General features: G+C 38.8%; 1 long non-coding RNA gene across 1 annotated transcript in view; it reads right to left on the reverse strand.

Annotated features, from left to right (window-relative positions):
* Window positions 1-4,650: 4,650 nt before the first annotated feature.
* LOC136794039 (uncharacterized) overlaps window positions 4,651-20,640 on the reverse strand; it is a 108,817-nt gene continuing 92,827 nt past the window's right edge. Inside the window, exon 4 of the long non-coding RNA XR_010840209.1 lies at window positions 4,651-4,739. This is a non-coding gene — a long non-coding RNA (uncharacterized lncRNA). The remainder of the gene's footprint in view (window positions 4,740-20,640) is intronic.

Genomic DNA, 20,640 nt, shown 5'->3' on the forward strand with positions numbered 1-20,640 from the left:
ACATGTGATGAAGTAGTTAATCTTGAGGGTGGGTGAAATACTGAGCTTTCCTAATGCTAAACCATAATAAATTTTTATTTTATTTTGCTTTCAATTTTATTTTATTATTTTATTTTTTTAACATCTTTATTGGAGTATAATTGCTTTACAATGGTGTGTCATAATAAGTTTTTAAACGGCTTTTAAACCAGGGCAGGGATGCAGTTTCTGAGTTAGACTCCACCATATGTATGTATATATTTGGCCTGAAAATTCAATTCAGAGACAGGACAAGGAAAAAAGAAATGGCAAGATGGTGTGTCAAAGGTGAAGATGACAGAGAAAAGGCTAGGGTCTAAATAGTAATCTCACATGAGTTTTCTTACTACACAGGAATAAAAGATAATATATTATTTTTATATCACTGTGGTCTATGTTGTCTATATGTGCTACTATGTAATACTGTGTTTTCCCTAAGCCCACACATAATGATTCTTTTTATATTTATACTTTTATAAATAAAGTATATATTATACTTTTATAAATAAATAAAAGTATATAATTTATACTTTTATAAATAAGTATAAAGCCCATTTTATACTTATTTATTAAAAAGAAGCCATGTTTCTAAGGACTAAATGCAAGAATAAATACTACAGTAGGTAGACTAGCTCAGGGGGCAGAAATCAAAATTTCCTGAGGAATTGTGGTTACAATGTGAGGTCCTGCCACAAAATGTGACAAGGAGCTGCAAAGAGCAGAGAATTGTAAATCTTAGGGGAAGGTGGTATGGAGAATTAAGTTTGGGTATGAGATGCAAACCATAGCATATGTATGAGGGGCAACCGCGAAATGATGTGTCAGATTAAACTCATGTGCCACACCTAAGTGTGGTCCCCTCCACCCTCAGAATTGTAGCCTAAGGAATGCTTCACAGTGCAAAAGATTCTCTAGGGATCCTCCTTTGTGACTACCCATAGCATATTCTTTTGAATTTACTGGCATGGAAAAATTTTAAAGAGGAAGATGATTTTTAAGAAATAACCAAATATCATTGGAATGTGGACAATTTAACTGGATAGTGCTATTTTTTAGAAGAATAAGGGGAAAGAGAAAGGAGATAATAAAATAATAAAGATTATTTTCTTGCATATTTGATAAATTAATTTTAAAATAATTACAGTTACAACTTATATATGCATGCTCCTATGTGTACTGCACATCTACTCAAACATTTATATTTATATTGATATAACATTACCAAGTTGTTCTGAAAACAGGAAATGTAATTAATTTCAATTTGGACTATAGGTTTTATGTGATCGATTCACATAGAATATGTTCACAGTGCCCCTGTCAACTCTGGGGATGGATAAAAATTATAGAGAAACAAAATACAGGGAGAAAGCATGAAACTTCGTGTAAAAACCATAACTAATGGTAGCTTTAACTGCATCAAGACAGTAACCTTGTAAAAAGGAGCTGACACAAATCAGCTCTCAATACACCATACATGAGATCAGTCAGTGGGTGGAGCTGCCACTTAGAACACTTACTATGTACAAAACACTATCAATTACTTTACATACATTATCTTGTTTCTTTCTCAGAACAGTCCTATTACATGGGGATTACTATGATTGACTTTAAATAGAGGTTTAGAGAGGTTAACTAAGCTCACACAGCTAATTAGTGGCAAAGCCAGTTTTTGAAACCGTGTCTGTCCAACAACAGATTCTCCACTCTTAATCCTTTAAATCTTCCTTAATGTTTTTGTAAAAAGTAAACAAGAGGTATTATAAAGTGGATGTGCTCTGATTACATTGAAACCATTACTCTAAAAGTCTGCCCTTGGAGCAAGTGCACACATGTGTGCACATGCACACAACACTTACTGACTTGCACGCGTGCACACACACACACACTCCTCATCCAGATGAATGAATTCCTTCTCTCTTGCCTTTTTTTTTTTTTTTTTTTTTTTTTTTTTTGCGGTACGTGAGCCTTTCACTGCTGTGGCCTCTCCCGTTGCGGAGCACAGGCTCCGGACACGCAGGCTCAGCGGCCGTGGCTCACGGGCCCAGCCGCTCCGCGGCATGTGGGATCTTCCCGGACCAGGGCACGAACCCGTGTCCCCTGCATCGGCAGGAGGGTTCTCAACCACTGTGCCACCTGGGAAGCCCATGGCCCAGTGTTTTTTTTGTGTGTTTTTTTTGTTTTGTTTTTTGTGTGTGTTACGTGGGCCTCTCACTGTTGTGGCCTCTCCCGTTGCGGAGCACAGGCTCCGGACATGCAGGCTCAGCGGCCATGGCTCACGGGCCCAGCAGCTCCGCGGCATGTGGGATCTTCCCGGACCGGGGCACGAACCCGTGTCCCCTGCATCGGCAGGCGGATTCTCAACCACTGCGCCACCAGGGAAGCCCCTCTCTTGCCTTTTATCATTTGTCTTCTCTCACTTCCGTTCCTCACTGTTGCCCTTCCATCAGACTCTGCCTCAACCTTGCCATTACTACTCATTTCACCTAAATCCCACCCTTACTTCTCTTTTTCCCCAAAGGCAGAGACCTTGGTGGGGGGGGGGTAATAGAAAGAGGTCCCCCACACCCAGCCCCAGGCCATGGATCCAGACTATGTACCTCAATCCCAAAGCTCTTCTCTAAACCATAGGCAGAGATGCCCAGAGTTTTCTCAGTGTCATTTTCCTCTCAATTGTACCGTCTTCCGTTAGGTCCTAGGAGGCATATCTTCACCATCTGTTTTCTTTTCTTAATGAGGTTAGGAGGGAACACATGGAAAGGGGTGCAGGAGGAACCCTTTGCTACACTTAGATGGTTTCTAAAGTGTGTTACACTCCTGGATAGAAATAAGCCTGTTAAAAGACTATGCAGTATGCAGTGCTATATGTCAATTATATCTCAATAAAATGGGGAGAAACAAAGTATTCAGTAAGTGGGGCTGCTGACCTGATATTGCCCACTCTGGGCACCAAGTCTTGACCATAATAGGCAGGAGGTCCATGACTGTGTCTATCTTCCAAAGTGCTCTGGGGATAGGGGGGTGAAGTGGAGGGGGAATTCTTCGACTCCAGATTTCATTAAAGTACCAGCAGGATTTGTGAGAAACGACTGAATCCACACTACGGAATAAGAACTAATTTAACCATAATTATGTATGATAAACAAATGCTACACATTGTTCCTAATATTAATTTCCAATTCCTTTATCAATAAAGAATTGCTTTAAAAATGCCACGGTTAAGAATGGCTAAAAGAATAGTCTCTGTTCTACTCTAGTCTAAATGTCTCTTCTCCAATATGTTGTCCAAATTATCTTTTTCTTTCATTTAAATTATTATTATTGGGCTTCCCTGGTGGCGCAGTGGTTGAGAATCCGCCTGCCGATGCAGGAGACACGGGTTCGTGCCCTGGTCCGGGAGGATCCCACATGCCGCGGAGCAACTAAGCCCGTGAGCCATGGCCGCTAGGCCTGCGCGTCCGGAGCCTGTGCTCCGCAATGGGAGAGGCCACAACAGTGAGAGGCCCGCATACCGCAAAAAAAAAAAAAAAAAAAAAAAAATTATTATTATTACTTTTTATGATACTCAGACTCTTCCTGTCCCATACTGGGATGTCATATCTCTCTGCTTCAGGGCCCTTGTTACTAATCAGTAAACTATCACTATACGCAATTGCTTAAAGTTCAGATTTTAAACAACGGAGTCATTATCATAGAATTGCCAACACATTTGTTTTCAATATGTTCGTGAAGATGCCTGAACTGAGCACTTTTTGCTCCACGAATAGTGTAAACCAACTAACAAGCCTACCGAAATGAGCTAAGTGGGGAAAAAGCAAGTTAGCAGAAGGATACAGGGGTACCTTATGGTCTCTGAGGAGAGGAAATACAACTAGGCTTCTTTAGTAGGGACTGGAACTTGGAACTGGAAAGTTATAAACCAGTTACTCTGTCCACATTCACGTGATTTCTTGTTTCTGCTTCTCTGTGTGCAAATGCTTCACTCTCTCTCTTCCAGATCAGCTTTCTGCTTCTCCCAGTGCATGGGAGAATGCGGCCACCCCATTGGTCCAGATTGTACTTCCCTTCCAATTCACACATTCTGTGACGATTTGAAGTCTCTACAGACCAAATCCATATTTGCAGGAAAGCGAAAAGATTGACCAGTGGGAATCAGATTTCCACCCTGGGGCCAATAGAACCCAGGGTGCCAGCGGTGATGGGAGTCAGGTTTCTGAGAAGGACGTGAGGGAAGGTTCTTTAAGGAGGGGTCTTGGGATGGGGAGAACGATGGCTTCTTTCTCTGGGATAAATGGCTTCTCTCATGGTATGGTGCTGATGGGGTTCCTGCTACCACTTCTTTGTGACTGCTCCTTTTTTTTTTGCTTCTGTATCCTTTGGCCGGACAAAGAATTTTCCGACCAAAGTCAAAGCTGCAAACTGATCAGCCACTGGGCTTCATAATGAACTCCAGGACAAGTCCCAGGTAACACCATTAAACATGTCCCTGGCAACAGCAGCTCAAGGGTATAGCTCATCAACCATGTTTCCTCTTGCTTCAGAGTCAAGAGTAGAAGCAAAGAGGGAGGAGTAGAACCAAACCTCTTTCTTTGTGAGCCAAGAATGAAGGAAAGAGCAGTTAGAAGAAGCGTGTGTCTCCTTCCCTGTTCTAGGTTGTAATCTCCAATCAGGATTTAAATCATATCCAAGGGAAGCTCTCTCCTCCACAGAGTGAAGTCTAGAAACTGGTCAATTAATAGAGAAAAATCAGTTAAATGGGAAATCATAAAAAATAATATATGCACACCTTAAACATTTTGTTTTAACTTAAAACATGCATATCTCATTTGCAAATATTTTGATGTAAGCCCAAAGCCTTTTCTTTCAATATAGAATTATTGCTTGGTGTTTTCCTTTGTACTTTTTGCCTAATCCACATCCACATTCTATGATATCAAGATTTTGTTTACTTAACATGTAATGAGGGACTTCCCTGGTGGCGTAGTGGTTAAGAAGCCACCTGCCAATGCAGGGGACACGGATTTGAGCCCTGGTCCAGGAAGATCCCACATGCCATGGAGCAAGTAAACCCATGTGCCACAACTATTAAGCCTGTGAGCCACAACTACTGAGCCCATGAGCCTAGAGCCCATGCTCCGCGAGAAGAGAAGCCGCCACAACAAGAAGCCCACACACTGCAACGAAGAGTAGCCCCCGCTCGCTCCAACTAGAGAAAGCCTGCATGCAGCAACAAAGACCCAACGCAGCCAAAAATAAACAGATGAATAAATAAAATTTAAAAATAAAATAAAATGGAATGAAGACCTTTATGAAACAGACTAAGTTCAAAACACTAGATGTTTATTACTTTTTCTCCCTCTTTCAAGAACATTTTTAGCGACTTGTGTTCATTGAATCTTTCTGAAAGATTCAATTTAGTTTTAATCAAAATAACAATTCTCTTTCTTTTTGCCCTCATAATTCATGGTAAATATAATAGTAAATTAAAATATGTAACTAGAGTGATAAATACAACTAGCATAAACATATGTGGGAACCAACCCAGCAGTTTCTTGGTAAAGCGACGACTCAGTTGATGAGAGTGAAGTTGCATTATTCACGGAAGCAGTGCTGTGCAAACCTGCGTGTGCATCAGAATCACCTGGAGGGCTTGTTAGAGCACAGATTGCATCTAAAATATGACACAAATGAACTTATCCAGGAAACAGAAACAGACTCACAGACATAGAGAAGAGACTTGTGGTTGCCAAGTGGGATGGAGGGGGTGGGGAAGGGATGGATTGGGAATTTGGGATTAGCAGATGCAAACTTTTATATATAGGATGGACAAACAACAAGGTCCTACTGTGTAACACAGGGGTCTATAGCCAATATCCTGTAATAAACCAAAATGGAAAAGAAAAAAATAATAGAAAATAATGAAAGTCTAAAAAGATGGTTAACTTTAAAATGATGATATAAAAATTTATGTTTCAACTGGTTAAACAATAAATGTCTATTGCTGTCTGGTAGGCCTGGACTTCTCTTAATGGGCTTAATTCATTGGAAGTTCTATTTTCTTTTTCAAAACTTGCCATAGCTAATATTCTAAAGGATAATTTCCCAAAATAAATCAATAGATTTCTTCACATTAAAAAAACACACACATACATATTGTAGAACTTTATCTGGTCTGATCTTGCATTTTTAACAAGTTATCAGAGGATGCTGATGCTTCTTGTCAGAGGGGAGGGTGGCAGACTTTGAGAATAACTGTCAACGGACGTAGGCAACATTCTGGACATTTTAAGAGTGATTGTTAGGGCCATACAATCCAGTAGGCTGATTAGATGAAGTGTGACTATGAGAACTCTCCCTGTACTTCTCTATCAGTCCCTCAAATTGCTTATCCAGGTGTTCTGTGTTCAGAGGCTCAGTCACCCTGGGCTCTGGTCCTGTCTTTGTAAGTAAATGTGTGATCTGGGATGGTCACTTAATTTCAACATTCCCCAATTTACTCATCTGTAGAAAACTGATATAATAATCTTTTTCCAGGGACAAAGGACTGTATTACTCATTGCACAGCAAGTGGCATGAGCATCAACATGTTCGTGCTGGTGGCTTTGGCCACCAAGTCCCACCAAATCTGACACAATATGAACCAGATGGATGCTATGCACACAGTGGATCTGTGTTGCAGCTGAGGAACACTGAGCTTGGAGAATACACTGCTTTTATAGCAAGCACTAAATGAGACTGCTCTTGAGCTAGAATACATTATTTCTCAAGTATATCATCTGTATAAAAATAAAACTGAGAAATAGCTCCAGTAAAAGAGCAGACAGGGCTTTACAGTCCTGGAAGACACAGCAAGAGGAGTACAAGAGGCCCAGGAAGGAATGTCTCTCCCAACACTATGCACTTGTACAAGGTGCAGAATTGCTTTATCCAAGCATATGCACATTTTACAACCTGACACCCATTGCCAAATTGCCCTTCAGAGAACTTGTACCAGATTACATTCCCACCAAGACTGCACAAGAGGGCCCATTTCTCCACATTCTCACTGACACTGGGTATTACAAGCCTTTTTAAACAATTGAAGTACAGTTGATTTACAATATTGTGTTAATGTCAGATACAACACAGCGATTCAGTTATATATATATATATAAAGTTATATATATATATAGTTTTTCAGATTCTTCTCTATTATAGGTTATTACAAGATATTGAATATAGTTCCCTGTGCTATACAGTAGGTCTTTGTTGGTTATATATTTTATATAAAGTAGTGTGTATCTGTTAATGTCATACTCCTAATTTACCCCTCCCCCCTTCCCCTTTGGTAACCCAAAGTTTTTTTTCTATGTCTGTGAGTTTTTGTTTTGTAAATAAGTTCATTTGTATTATTTTTTAGATTCCACATATAAGTGATATCATATAATATTTGTCTTTCTCTTTCTGACTTACTTCACTTAGTATGATAATCTCTAGGTCCATCCATGTTGCTGCAAATGGCATTATTTCATTCTTTTTCATGGCTGAGTATTATTCCATTGTATATATGTACCACATCTTCTTTATCCATTCATCTGTTGATGGACACTTAGGTTGCTTCCATCTCTTGGTTATTGTAAATAGTGCTGCTATGAGCATTGAAGTGCATGTATCTTTTTGAATTAAGAGTTTTCATCTTTTCTGGGTATGTGCCCAGTAGTGGGATTGCCAGATCAATGGTAACTCTATTTTTAGTTTTTTAAGGAACCTCCAGACTGTTTTCCATAGTGGCTGCACAAATCTACATTCCCACCAACAGTGTAAGAAGGTTCCCTTTTCTCCACACTCTCTCCAGCATTGCTTGTTTATAGATTTTTTGATGAGGGCCATTCTGACCTGTGTGAAGTGATACCTTACTGCAGTTTTGATTTGTATTTCTCTAATAATTAGCGATGTTGAGCATCTCTTCATGTGCATGTTGTCCATATGTATGTCTCCTTTGGAGAAAGGTCTGTTTAGGTCTTCTGCCCATTTTTTTATCAGTTATTTGTTTTTTTGATATAGAGTTGTATGAGCTATTTGTATATTTTGGAAATTAAGCCCTTGTTGGTCACATTGTTTTACTTTTTGCTCGTTTTATACATAAAAGGCAAATTGTCATTTCATTTGTGTCTCTTTGATCAATGGTGAGGTTGACCATCTTTTCATACTTACTTGCCATCTGTATCTCTTCTGCTGCAAACAGCATGTGCTTGTTTTCTCAAGACCAGTTGGCTTGGTTCTTCTTCTTGGGCCCAGGAAGAAGGCATCCTGATCATCAGTTTTAAGCACTGAGCATCTACTATGAGCAAGACTCTGGATCTGCCTTTGGGCTTCCCCAGAGTACTTGGGGAAATGAACCACACTCCAATAAAAGGGGAATTACAGTGCCAGCCTCTGAATGCTAAGGGTCAAAGATGTAACACACTTATTCATTCAGCTATCACAGAGCCCCTTCCAGTGACAGGTGATAAGAACCAAACAGAAATAGCCACTGTCCTCAAGGTATTCACAGTCTAGTGGAGAACAGGCAAGTAGAATAGTGTGAGGAGAGCTATGGTAATAAAGGCATACTAGGGTGCCATGACAGCAAGTTAGGAGATGATAATTTTTATCTTTTCTAAGCTATGTAGCTTTTGTTGCGTAATGACAATACATAAGAAAACATTATACAAATGAACAGCTCTAAAAAATATATCCTATATATTCTTTCCCTATTAATTTTGTTGGTGTTTAGGCTTGGGCTTGAAGATCCCTGGTAGAAGATCAGACAGAGGGAGAAGAGTAGACCTGAGGTATTTATCCACCCAGCTACCTCCTGTCAGGGCTGCCATGGGCTGGCACAGCATCTCTTGCTCAAAGTTCTTATTTTCCTATCAGGTGATTCTCTAAACTAGGTTCTGATGACTGCCCCACTCCTTGCCTCTTCATGAAACGCTACTGTTCATAGTCCCAGAATATTGCACTATTCTTTGTGGTTTGCCTTACTCTGCCCACACTTTTATAAATTGTCCTTTTGTAAAACTCTCTTTAACTTATCCAATTTGAATGCACTATCTTTTTCCTGCTGGGACTCTGATTGGCTCATTAATTGGTAGTATAACCAGCCCCAGAGAACAAATCAGAATCTTTAAAATGGCATCAGATCAGAACTGGTTTGTGCAATATTTGAAGAGTACAGAGAAAATGGGGCTATGGGTAATCCTTGATATACAGTAGTATCACAATTACTCAAAATGTCACTGATGATGACATGGAAGGGCAAAATACTGGGAAATCAAGTGGCTGTGGAACTTGATTTCTGAGACAACAATAATGATCTCAAGGATTATGGTGTACTCTGGGTTATTCTGATATACCTGGATGGCAGAAGTAAGGAAAAGGAGAAATGAAATAATCGGATGAAAACTTGGGTAATGTCAGAAAATCTTGATAGCAGCTTTAACCTTATTTCCTACAGTTGAAAAAAGATGTGTCTGAGGACCAAGCCTACGATCTGACTATATGGGTTGCAGCACCAGTTAAATGCTCAAACCCATGAAGTCTGTTCCATTAAAATAGGGACACTTATGGGAAAATGAGTGGGGTACTGACCACTGAGTCATGTATGGAGACATACTTTATAGCAAAGAAAGTATGACAATGATTTCACACTGATGTAATTCACGATCTTGCCATGTGCCCCATCTCCAATTAGCCACAGGAATGCTAGCAAAGCAGAATAGGTTACTGAAGACATAATTTTGGCACCGCTCAAAGAAAGCAATTTCAAGGTTAGGATGCTCTCTTACAGGATATGGCATATGCCTTAAATAAGCAGCCAATATATGGTGCATTGCATGGGTCTGGGAACCAAGCAACATGTAACATATGCAAAAATTCATATCATATACTAGGCCACAAAGCGGGGCTTAATAAATTCTTAAGAATTGATGTCATATAACTTGTTTTCCAGAAAGAGTGCAGCAAAATTAGAAACTAACAATAAAAAGAGAGAAGAAACCCTCATATGTTTTGGAATTTTTAGACACACATTACAAGAAAATTCATGGGTGCTGTAAGGCAAGAAATAAAAGGTGTAGAATTTGGAAAGGAAGTAATAAAATTGTCATTATTTGCACCCAAACTGAATGTGTATGTAGAAAATCTAAACTACCCCTCATCACACCAAAAACTTTTTAAAATTCATATGTGGATTTAGTAAGGTTACTGGATGCAAGGTCAACATGCAAAAATCAATTGTATTTCTATATGATATTAATAATGAATATCAGAATACAAAAATTTTAAAATACCATTTTTGATAGCTAAAAAACGGTATTTTAGGGCTTCCCTGGTGGCACAGTGGTTGAGAGTCTGCCTGCCGATGCAGGGGACGCGGGTTCATGCACCGGTCCGGGAAGATCCCACATGCTGCGGAGCGGGTAGGCCCGTGAGCCATGGTCACTGAGCCTGTGCGTCTGGAGCCTGTGCTCCGCAACGGGAGAGGCCACAACAGTGAGAGGCCCGCGTACCACAAAAAAACAAAACAAAACAAACCTGTATTTTAGCTGCCAAAAATAGTATTGATAGCTAAAAAAAAAAATCAAACGTCCAGAAATTAACTCTGGGAAAAAAAAATTCAATGAGTAATTTAAAGCAGGCCTAAGTAAACAGAGAGATATGCCACTTTCATGGATTGGAAGACTAAATATTGATTAAATATCACTCCTATCCACATAGAGAACAGACTTGTGGTTGTCAAGGGGTAGGGTGGGAGGGAGAGGGATGGACTGGGAGTTTGGGGTTCGTAGATGCAAACTATTACATTTAGAATGGATAAGCAACAAGGTCCTAATGTATAGCACAGGGAACTATATTCAGTATCCTGTAATAAACAATAACGGAAAAGAATATAAAAAAAGAATGTACATATGTGTATAACTGAGTCACTGCTGTACAGCAGAGACTGGCACAGCATTGTAAATCAACTATATGTCAATTAAAAGAATTTTAAAAATATCAGTTCTATCCAAATTGATCTAGATTCGATGTAATCTCAATCAAAATCTCAACAGGTTTTTTTGGTTTGTGGAAATTGACAAGGTGATTTAAAAATTCATATGGTAATGCAAAGAATCTAGAATGACCAAATCAATCTTGCAGGAGAAAAAAGTTTGAGGATTTAGACTACCAGATTTTAAGACTTATCATAAAGCATATTAAATAAGACAATATGATATAGGCACATGGATATTAAACAATGGAAACAAAATGAGAGTCTAGAACAGACTCACAGAAAAATACCACTGCAATTCTTTGGGGGTAGGGGAGAGTTATCTTTTCAATATTCTTTTCAATAAATGGTGTTGGATCAGTTGGATAACTATATGGAAAAGAAAATGAACTTTGATTCCTATATAATACCATCTACAAAAATTAATATGAAATGGGTAATAAATTTAAATGTGAAAGGTAAAACAGTGAAGCTTTTAGAGGAAAATATCTTCATGATCTTGGGGTGAGCAAAAATTTCCTAAATAGGACATAGTAAGCACTATCACTGAAAGAGAAAAATTAGATTTCATTGAGTTATAAACATATTCATCAAAAGATATCATTTAGAGAGTGAAAATACTGGAATAAGAAATTCACAGTACATATAACTGATAGAGGATTCATAATCAGAGTATATGAAGAATTCTTACAACTCAAGGGGAGGAAGACAACCAATCCAATTTAGAAATAGACAGAAGTTCTGAAAAAATAGTTCATAAAACAAGATATGCAAATGGTCAATAAGCATATAAAAAAGGTGTTCAACATTATAGTCAGCAGGGAAATGCAGACTAAAATGACCTTGAGATATTACATACCCAACCAGAATAGCTAAAATTAAAAAAGAAAAATGGACAATATCAAATATTGAAGGGATGTGAAATGATCAGAACTCTCACACATTACTGGTGGGAGTGTAAGCTGGTAAAAACCACCATGGAAAACTGTTTGGAAGTATCTAATAAAGCGAAAATATGCTTACCCTATGACCAGCAATTCTTCTGTTAGCTATATATCCAAGAGAAATGAGTACATATGTCCACCAAAAGACATTTATAAGAACATCCATAGTAGTTTTATTCATAATAGCTCCAAATTAGAAACAACCTAAATATTCATCAAGAGTAGAATAGACAAGGGACTTCCCTGGTAGTCCAGTGGGTAAGACTCTGTGCTCCCAAGGTATGCTCCTAGGTATGATCCCTGATCAGGGGACTAGATCCCGCGTGCATGCCGCAACTAAAGAGTTCATATGACACAACTAGGAGTCCGCATGTTGCAACTAAGAGAACACATGCCACAGCAAAGATCCTGCACGCCACAATTAAGATCCAGAGCAGCCAAAATAAATAAATAAAATAAATAAATATTAAAAACAAAAGAGTAGAATAGACAAATGAGTATATTTGTTCCCAGTAATGGAGAGGAAAGAAAAACCAATCATTGCTACAACATGGATAAATCTCACAGTTATAAAATGGAATATATGATTCCAATTCAGATGATGTTCAAAAAGAGGTAAAACTAATCCATGAAATTAAAGTCAACAGTAGTTACCTCTAGGGATGTATTTATGGGGAAGGGGCATAAGGGACCTCTTTGGGATGCTAGAAATGTTCTATATCTTGATCTAGGCAATGGCTACACAGGTGTATACATACATAAATTTTATTGGGTTACTCACTTAAGAATTGTGTACTTTATGTATAGTATACCTCCATAACAAAATTTTTTAGAAGTTGTGGGTTAGGGCTTCCCTGGTGGCGCAGTGGTTGAGAATCCGCCTGCCGATGCGGGAGACACGGGTTCGTGCCCTGGTCTGGGAAGATCCCACATGCCGCGGAGCGACTGAGCCCGTGAGCCATGGCCGCTGGGCCTGCGTGTCCGGAGCCTGTGCTCCGCAACGGGAGAGGCCACAACAGTGAGAGGCCCGCATACCGCAAAAAAAAAAAAAAAAAAAAAAAAAACAACAACAACAAAAAAAAGAAGTTGTGGGTTAAAGAAAACAATTATAATGAAAATTATAAAATATTTGGAACTGAATGATACAGAAAGCACTACATGTCAAAACTTGTAGTTAACAGCTAGTGCAGAACTTAGAGGGTAATTTATAGCCTTAATTGCATATATTAATAAACAAGAAAGATGGAAAATTAATGAGCTATTCAAGTAAAAATTTGCTAGAAAAAGAACCATACAGAAATTCTAAAGAAAATTGAAGGAAATATATTGAAAGCAGAAATTAATGTAATAGAAAACAAAAATAGTAGCACAGAAGAGGAGAAATGCATTGAGAGAAAGCAATAAACAGAAGTCAATAGAGAAAAAAAATGAAGAGCAGAAATGAATTAATAGCTGCAGAGCAGAAGAAACAGAAGCACCAAAATGGATGAGTCCTACTATCTACTCTGTGATTCTAGGATGTGGTAATTTCTAGAGTGGATGTTCTGTTCCAGGGTTGTAGTAAGACTACTGGAGCTACAGCAGTATAGGGAACTATACTTCATTTCTCCATGAAGACAGTTGAGATTGTTTTCTGCCCTCCCTTATTTTCACATGAATTCTTGCAATGAAATCTTATTATTAGAGGTAACTTGAACTTGTCTCTAATTCTTACAAACTGTTGTATTTACCTGACCAACCTCCTTTCCCTCTTCTTTTGCTAACAGCATACCATTGAGCCTTCGGGGAACCGCTCCAAACACTTTCTGATTACATACAGTTTTGTTTCCTGAGATACTGATGCAATCTTCCAGTTCTATGTAGGGCCCATGATCCAGGCATGGTTAAGTAAAGCACAACCTTACAGGAGGTTGATGCAGGGATGGGCACCTGCTCAGTCAAGCCAGTCAATATCATTCCCATGATTTTTCTGAAACCACTGAAAAGACAATATCTTTCCTAGAGGTTAATAGCCTGGTTGAATGAATCCTGGAGTTGGTGATGACCACCTTTCCAACACAATGGGAAGAATGCCTTGCTTGAGAATGAAGCCAACATAGAGGAAATCAGAGCAGAGATGGAGAATGAGAGAAGGTGTAGGAGTCACTGCTAACAATATTGTTGGAGATCCTGGATCCAGCAGGGTTTGGACCCATAATCAATTCCTTTTTTGCTAAAACGATATTTTTTTCCTAGATATCTGCACTTGCAACCCAATGTCCTAATAGCAACTGTTGACCAATACAAAAAAAATCTATCTCAACTACTTTTTTTTTTGTATCATTGCTCCTTTAGCAACCCACAGGGTCTCTGTATACATTTTCCCTTAATGTTACAATTATTTTTTCCATTCAAATTAGTGCTTATAAGATGGTTTCAGTATTATGCATCAACATGTATAAAATTTTTGCCAATTGCATGAGTTTTTATTGGAACTTTTAGGAGATTCAGCCAGTTTAAGTTTAAATTTGGGAGATGAATAGAATAATTTGGCAGGGCCCATGTACATGCAGTAGTTTTAGTACAAATATAGCTTCCCTGAAGAATCATTCTCCCTTCTTCCATGGAGCCTCCTGGGCATAGGCTGCTAAAATGAGATTTATAATTACTAGCACAATCAAAATGCTCAGAGAGATCAGGGCTCTTAGAAACTGTGTTGAGCTCTCATTATTTTTCAGGTATTTAGAATTCAACCCTTCTGAGTGCTATCCTCAATTTCCCCACAAAATTCATGAGTAGAGGAAATAAAAATCTAAGCAATACCAACAGAGCCAGCAGAATAAATGCTGAGCTAATCTCCATTTCACCCTGGGATCTGCTCCCAGGCCAAGCCCTTGTCTAATACTCACTGTGTGTGCCTTCTCTCGTAAATGTGCTCTCCTCCAGAAAAAAGCCTGCATTCCCACACCATAAAGGCTGAAAGGATTCTCTGGTGCTTTCAAAGCACACAACATGACACTAAGAAAGCTTGCAGTTTTCATTGTTATGGTTTTTAGTTCCAGTTTTAATAGCGTGAATTTTTATAGTAGATCTTTCTTCTTAGTTAACCCTAATCAGAGGTTAATCAGACAGAACTTTAGAGACTGCAGATGACTGTATTATTCTTCCCTCTAAATTACAGTCTTAACTAATGAAATGTACAGCCATTCAAACAACAATCCTGCAGTTCCCAAGCAAACAAGTTCTATCACAAGAGCTTTGATAGGTTTTGTGTGTGTGATTTTTTTCTCCCTCTGCCTCTGGACTAAGCAAGACGCATTCCCATTTTAAGAGGTGCTGAAAATGAACTACTTTTTCAGCAGACAAGCAAAATAGGAGTATTTCTTTTGGCTTGCTGCCTGGCTCATTTTATTTCTAAACACTGATGTTGTTGCATCAATTAAGGTGATATGCCAAATCAGATTTACAAACATTTAATTATTGGAATAAATTCAGGTAAGACTAAATCTAAAGTTCTCCAAAGGACTGAAAAACAAGAAACGTATCTGTCTCCTACCTGGAGTATCTAGGCCTTAATATTTGCAAGTAACTTTTGCTAAAAATAATTTCATTTTTACTGATGCTCACCAATAGCTCTGGTGTCTAGCATAAATATATCTTGAATAACTGAATCAATGAATGGACTGAATTCTAGTTCATCAGGGAAATTTTCACTTTCTTTTTATATCATACTCTGGCATTTAAAATGAACTTTTCATTATTTGTATAATTTTAACAACTTTGGTTTGCAAATAGTTAACAATGAAATCTCTGCTGATTGAGGTCATAAACAGAAACTTTTGATTTATCACATGTTCAGATGTCCTCCTTTTCAGGAATTATTCCTTCCTTACATTATGTCCCAGAAACCTAATGGGTAATGACTGAAAAGGAAAATTCAATATTTATCTTTTTTCTTAGGATTGGCCAGTAATTTGGTAGCCTGAGAGAATTTCCCTGTTCATTGATTGGTGGAATTCTTATGGATGGTAAACAGTTCTTTGTAAGATGCTGATCAGCAAAATCAAGTCAGACAGAGTATCAAATAAGAGGCAAAATTCCATTACCCCTGAGGGCCAATGTGGTCTGAAGAAACAGAGCAAAAGTTTCTCGAGCTTTTACATTGCTCTACTCATCAGGTCCAAATATGCTCTCCTCTATAATTTATCTCCTTAATTCCACCATGAATTTTTAATCCAGAAAGAAAACTTTTTCAAGCAGTTTTAAGTTATTTGTTTGTTCAACCATCTGTTTCTTTTGCATGGTAATTGCCTTTTAGAGTGAGGATTAGGCCTATGGGGTGTGTGTGTGTGTGTGTGTGTGTGTGTGTTTGATTTTCAACAAACATATTTGTTTATCTAGCTTTTTTTTTGGTCTGTGGAAATACTTTTTTTTAACTGAAGTCTAGTTGATTTACAATGTTGTGTTAGTTTCAGGTGTACAGCTAAGTGATTCAGTTATATTTAAATATACGTATGTCCATTCTTTTTCAGATTCTTTTCCCATATAGGTTATTAGAGAATATTGAGTAGAGTTCCCTGTGCTATACAGTAGGCCCTTGTTGTTTATCTATTTTATATATAGTAGTGTGTATATGTTCATCCCAACCTCCTAATTTATACCCTACCTTTCCCCTTTGGTAACCATAACTTTGTTTTCTATGTCTGTAGTTCTATTTCTGTTTTGTATATAAGTTCATTTGTATCATTTTGTTATTGTTTACCCAGTTTTAGAGCAGCATTCTTTGCTTTAACTGTTTCAGTAACTTCCAAAATCTATCACTATAAGGCTTTCTAAGAGTACAACTTGTGCAAGCAGGCACTCAACCCATACACATTTTAGGCTTTATTTAGAAAACAAAATCTGGACACACCATCCTTTCAGGCATTAGAGTTCTGTCTTGATCTTTTTGAAGCATCAAAGTCAAACACTATGGTCATGATCACCTTTTCTCTCTGCTGTTATGCCACTAGCATCATATTTTCTCTTACCCATCCTCGCTTGAGTATCAACTCTGATTCCTACAAAATGAGTGATTTTTTAGTATTTATTCCATGTAAATTATGACTCCATTTTAAGAATTAAAATTACTTTTATGAAATATGAATGTTTTCTTCTCCTCCACCACAATTTTTTTTATTGCCATATTCCAGCCTCCTGGTCTCCCTCCCACAAGGTCTTTGCTCTGGCTCAGTCTTCATCTCTAGCTGACCACATCCTGAAACGTCTGACTGTCCATCACCAATCAAATATCCTAGCTTCTGAGTTCCTCATCCTTCTCAATGCCAGGTATCTTCATCTATAGCCCACAAAAACAGTTCCCATGGGCCATACTCTGTCATAATTTAAAGCTGATCTTCAGTGATATACTCTAAATGTTAACAGAGTAACCTCTGTCAACAATCTCTTATTCTTGTAGCTCACTCTTTTCTCCCAATATATCTAATCTTATCCATGTCCAGTCCTCTGAGCCGTTTAGTTTTCTTCCAATTTACCATCTTCCCCTTGATGACATTTTTGGTCCATTGCAGCATTAGCTGACTTGTCTTCATGTCCTTCTGTTTTACTGGACTCAAAATCACAGCCCAGGATCCAGGCCATCATATTTTTCATCTGTTCCTATTCATAGGTGGGTGCATATGGTGGATAAGATTGTACAACATTATAGATGAGAAACACTGGTAAATAATTGTCTCCAGTCATCATCCTGAGCCCTCTTTTACCTCTGGCCTCAGTCAGTAGATGACTTTGTTCCTGACTTCATTGAGAAAATCCAAGTCATTGCATAAGTATGCCCTCAAATGACCAACTTTGCCCTCTCCAAATGCATCTTACTCGCACATTCATAACTCCTTTCAGGCTATCTCAGTAAGAGGTTCCTTCCTCCTGAAAAGGAGTAATCTCTCCAATATACCTTTTTTTTTTGACCACTCTGCACAGCATGTGGGGTCTTAGTGCCCCGACCAGGGATCAAACTCCCTGCAGTGGAAGCACAGAGTATTAACCACTGGACCACCAGGGAAATCCCTCTCCACTTTAGCTTTTTATCCTGTCCCATTACTCCTCTCTTTCCCATCACTTGCCTACCCCATGAGCTCCTTCTTCTTTAGCAAATATTTACTAAACATTTAGTTCTTTCTTTGCACCACACTCCCACTACCTTCTTCTGGGAAAATTACTGCCTTTCTTGAGAAATGCTTCTGACCCCTTATCTAACCAGGTAGCTCAGCATCACTGGCCATGTTCTCACATAATCTTACATGCCAGTCACAGCTGATTCTCAAGGAAAAGTTTCTATATCAGCCCTGGGAATAAGCTGAAGGTGAGACCCCAAAGACCTGAGCATTCATTCATAGGTGCCATCCTTTGGAAAAGTATTAAAGCTCTTCACTCTGAGAGGCTGGGTTGAATTGGTTTGTTGTTCTAAACAAGGGAGAGAAAAAAACCAAAAGCAGGGAGAATAGGAGGATCAAGATGAACAAACAAAATGGGGGATGGCTGGGAATAGGTGGAGAGTGTTGGTGAAACTCTAAGGTTGGGGAGGGAGAGGGGCAGGCAGAAGGCGAAGGAAGGGAGTGGAGAAAGTGGTAGGTGAAGAACATTTTAAGAATGAGAACCTAATCCTTTATTTGCAAGTGTTTGTGTGGCTGTCATTTCACTCTTCCTCCATCTTCCTACACATCTTTCCAAAACATCTTTCTGAGGGGTTTTGTTGTTGATGGTGGGATTTAAATAGGTATTGAATTTCTCATCTGCATTGCTGTTATGCAGCACAGAGGCCTCTCACATGGAAGAGACAATCAAAAGAAAGTGATCATGAGATTGTGAAATGTGTCCACCTGCATCCCACCCATGAAACTTATAGAAATCATGAGAAGAGCTTGGACTTCCATGTGATTGGGGTTCAAGTTAACTTTACCATTTTTTCTGAAAGGTCAGGGGGAAGGCCTGGCTGACACTGGGTTATATGTTATATTTCCAATTAGATAAATGGCAATCCACGTGCAGTTGCAAAGCAAAGCAATGATTCTCAAAATAAGATTTGCCAAACACTAATGGAATGTGGGATTCCTCTTTGTGCAAGTCCTATTTTTTTTTATTATGAGTGACTAGTGCACAATTATATAGACTTATTTTACTAAGTGAATACTAAAATTAACTGGTTAGCAGAGTTTACTGGAGACTAATACAAGACACCTGGCTACCACTGAGTATCATAAAATTCCTTTTGTACCTGATGCACAGAAAGAACAGAATTTCCATGATTCTCAGACTGAACCATTTTATCTCCATCAACAATGCTGACATGAGTGGGTCACGGTTTTTATTGCTGCTGTTCCTGAAATAATGAATATAAATTAATGATTTTTACTTTTGTGGATCATTTTGTTTTTATGTAATGGTAATTTTTTGTGTAATTGCTGCAATGTTACCATCTTTATTTTAAGTCTTTGTTATCACCAAGTTTTTTTCCAGCAGGAGATGGGAACAGCTTGGGTTGGTAGGCTGCAATGTCTTTTGTCCTGACTGTGTTGGCAGATTTCCAAGAAATTTTATTTTTTTAATTTTTATTATTATTTTTTTGGTGGTACGCGGGCCTCTCACTGTTGTGGCCTCTCCCGTTGCAGAGCACAGGCTCTGGACACGCAGGCTCAGCGGCCATGGCTCACAGGCCCAGCCGCTCCGTGGCATGTGGGATCTTGCCAGACCGGGGCATGAACCCGTGTCCCCTGCATCGGCAGGCGGATTCTCAACCACTGCGCCACCAGGGAAGCCCCAAGCAATTTAAAAACCACTAATCTTAGGGGCTTTCAGTAATGCCTTTGTAAGCAGCTTTTCATTCTGTGCTTCAAAGAGATGGATGCCAGAGCATGGGAAAGTTGTGCTCACTTTCACTTTGGAAAGGTTGGAAGCCTCATTCTGATGCATCCATTTATTTGTGTGTCTCTAGGGTCAGTAGTGATGTCTCCTCTTTTACTCCTAATTTTATTAACTTGAGCCTTCTCTAAATTTTTAAATAAATTAATTTATTTTATTTTTGGCTGCATTGGGTCTTCTTTGCTTCTAGCAGGCTTTCTCTAGTTGTGGCGAGCCAGGGCTACTCTTCATTACAGTGCGTGGCTTCTCATTGCAGTGGCTTCTCTTGTTGCTGAGCTTGGGCTCTAGGCACGTGGGCTTCAGTAGTCGTAGCACACAGGCTCAGCAGTTGTGGCTCATGGGCTCTAGAGCAGAGGCTCAGTAGTTGTAGCACACGGGCTTAGCTGCTCCATGGCATGTGGGATCTTCCCAGACCAGGGCTTGAACCCCTGTCCCCTGCATTGGCAGGTGGATTCTTAACCACTGTGCCACCAAGGAAGCCCTCTAATTTTTTCTTGGTCAGTCTAGCTAAAGATTTACCAATTTTTATTAAAGTTTTCAAAGAACCAACCTTTGGTTTTATTGATTTTTCTCTACTTTGTTTCTATTCTCTACCTGATTAATTTCCATTCTAATCTTTATTATTTTCTTCCTTTTCCCTGCTTTAGGTTTACTTTGTTCTTAAGCGTATTAAAGTGGAAGGTTAGGCTACTGATGTGAGATCTCACCTATTTTTTAATTTAAAAAATATTTTCTTCCAGTTTTATTGAGATATAATTGATATACAGCACT

The sequence above is a fragment of the Kogia breviceps genome, chromosome 4 (genome assembly GCF_026419965.1).
Source record: "Kogia breviceps isolate mKogBre1 chromosome 4, mKogBre1 haplotype 1, whole genome shotgun sequence".
NCBI lineage: Eukaryota > Metazoa > Chordata > Mammalia > Artiodactyla > Physeteridae > Kogia > Kogia breviceps.